General features: G+C 41.5%; 1 pseudogene; it reads right to left on the bottom strand.

The window, feature by feature from the left end:
• Nucleotides 1–998: 998 nt before the first annotated feature.
• On the bottom strand, nucleotides 999–2,044 carry LOC118574581 (annotated as a pseudogene).
• Between the last annotated feature and the right edge of the window lie 312 nt (nucleotides 2,045–2,356).

Raw genomic sequence — 2,356 nt, 5'->3', positions numbered from 1 at the left:
TCATTAATTATTGTTATATGCATATATGTATATAGATATAAATACATATTCCTAAATATAAGATGCTCATTCTGTATAGCGTTACACCTATGTACATTTTCAGGACTGAGCATTGGTTATTGGACAAACAATTGGTGTGATGTTTTCTGAGGAAGACTATTTCTCAGCATTCTTTATTTTCTGTAGTTCTTTGTGTAGAATCGAGGCCTCAAGGTCTTTCCCCTAGTCCACTTTAGTATGTTTATTGTTGTTTTCTTGTTCAGCACGTGTTTAAAATAGCAGTCATATTGGTGAGACTTTAGTAATGCCAAATATATCTTAAGGGAGAAAAATGCTCTATTCTTTTTTGTTGTTGTTGTTAAGACAAAATAAGATCTTGTACAAGGTCTCTCTCTCTCTCTCTCTCTCACACACACACACACACACACACACACACACACACACACACAGTACCAGTCTCAGGACAAGAAACTCAGCACATGGGTCCTTTGTGTCCAGGGATTTTATATCTATGCAACAAACGATCTAAAATCATATGTCCACAGTCAAACAAGTCCAGTCTGATCCCCTGTCATTATTCCAAATTCACATGGACGACTGCATGACTGAAGTGTAGGAAGCATAGGCAGTGGGCTTCGGGAATGGTCTGAGCGTGAGAGAAGATATGCTTAGCTCTATGCAGACACTGCAGCATTTTAACCCAGACTGTGAGCAGCCACAGCTTTTGATGTGCATGAAGCTCCTGACAGTTCTCTCTCTATCCTGAGGGCTGAGTTCCTATGGGATTCAGAACTTGAACCCTACTTATCTCCTTTGCAATTCTGTTCCTGTACTGAGGTCTTTTTAAAATCATTGCCCCACAGTGTAACTGGGACGGCCTTGTACTCACATTCCTCCTGATTTGTGTTTTATTTGGGGATGGAAGGTTTATGTTGCCATGATGGCAGTCTGTTTTTGCCATGATAACTTTCTCCTAAGACTTTTATATGCTTGGCACACTATGGACATAAAATCCTCAGTGCTCTGGTGTAGGAAGAGAGAAGACAATAGTCATAAACCAACACAAAGAGCAGTGGTTTAGACTTCCTGGAGCTGAAGGAGTTGGAGACCTCCACACTGATAGATCACTGTATCTGCCCTCCAGATGGGAGTTATGGTGAGCCTGTGCTCTTCAGGTGACAGTGTGGTTCTGTAGAAATAATTGTCTTGTTAAATAAGGAACACAGAGCCAATTTTAGAGTTAAAAGTCAACAGGTCAGAGCAATAGCTGAGAGCTGAAAACATTACCCTTCACCGCTTCTGCTCTTTCCTCTCTGCAAGAGGCCTACTTCCTGTGTCTTGTCTTTTATATAGACTTTCTGTTCTGCCTTCTCATTGGTTATAAGCCCAGCCACATGACCTCCTCATCACTGCCTGTCTGTACAGACCTCCAGGTCTTCTATGGTTGGTATTGAGATTAAAGTCATGTGTCTCCATGCTGGCTGTATCCTTGAACACACAGAGATCTGCCTAGCTCTGCCTCCCAAGTGCTGGGATTACACGTGTGCAACCACCACTGCCCAGCTTCTGCTATGCTTGCTCTGACCCCAAGGCAACTTTATTAATATACAAATAAAATCACATTTCAGTACAAATAAAATATCACTGTATGGTTTTCTCTGTTAGATTGAGAGGTTTGTAATTGACGAACCAATTGATGTCAATTCCAGTGTCAGGCGACACACAGGTAAGAAATGCAGTGCTCCTTTGTCTCCTCACTCTAGTGTGGTTGACTTGGATGTTGGGCTGTGTCACAGTCTTGTACACTTGGAAGTAGACATGTGTTATTTCATGTTGATCATGTGTTCCAAAGGTTTCTAGGGTGTAGATTCCTGTATTTTCCTGGGTAATGTCCTAGAGAATAATGGATCCGTCCTTATATATCTCTTCCTTGCTGCTGGTTTTATTCCCAAGTTTAAGTAAATCTGTGTCCTTTTCATAATTGCCCATAATGGGCAATTGGAAAATTTTTATTTGCATCTTTCCCTTTGTACCAGTGAAACATGGTAGGGGAGTTCCAGTGGGTTAAAAGTGAGGCTCTTCCCCCTCTCCTGGGCTGTCTACTTCACAGTCCTAACATTTCCTCTCTGCTGGTAATGGCAGCTCCTTCTCACACAGAGGAGACTTCTATGGCCTCAGTACAGTCCCAGGCCCTTTTCCATTGTCCTTCCACCTCATTTCCCAGTCTGTTTTAAAAGTCCCAATCCACTGAGTTCTCCCTCCAACATCACTCTATTCTTTTAAACATAACATTTGCTGTTTTATTTGCTTGTCCTTTAATTGCTAAAGTCTCAAATTTTTGTTTCTCATGATTTCA

The sequence above is a fragment of the Onychomys torridus genome, chromosome X (genome assembly GCF_903995425.1).
Source record: "Onychomys torridus chromosome X, mOncTor1.1, whole genome shotgun sequence".
NCBI classification, from domain to species: Eukaryota; Metazoa; Chordata; class Mammalia; order Rodentia; family Cricetidae; genus Onychomys; species Onychomys torridus.
The sequence above is the reverse complement of the archived record's forward strand: the minus strand, read 5'-3'. Positions and strand labels throughout refer to the sequence as shown.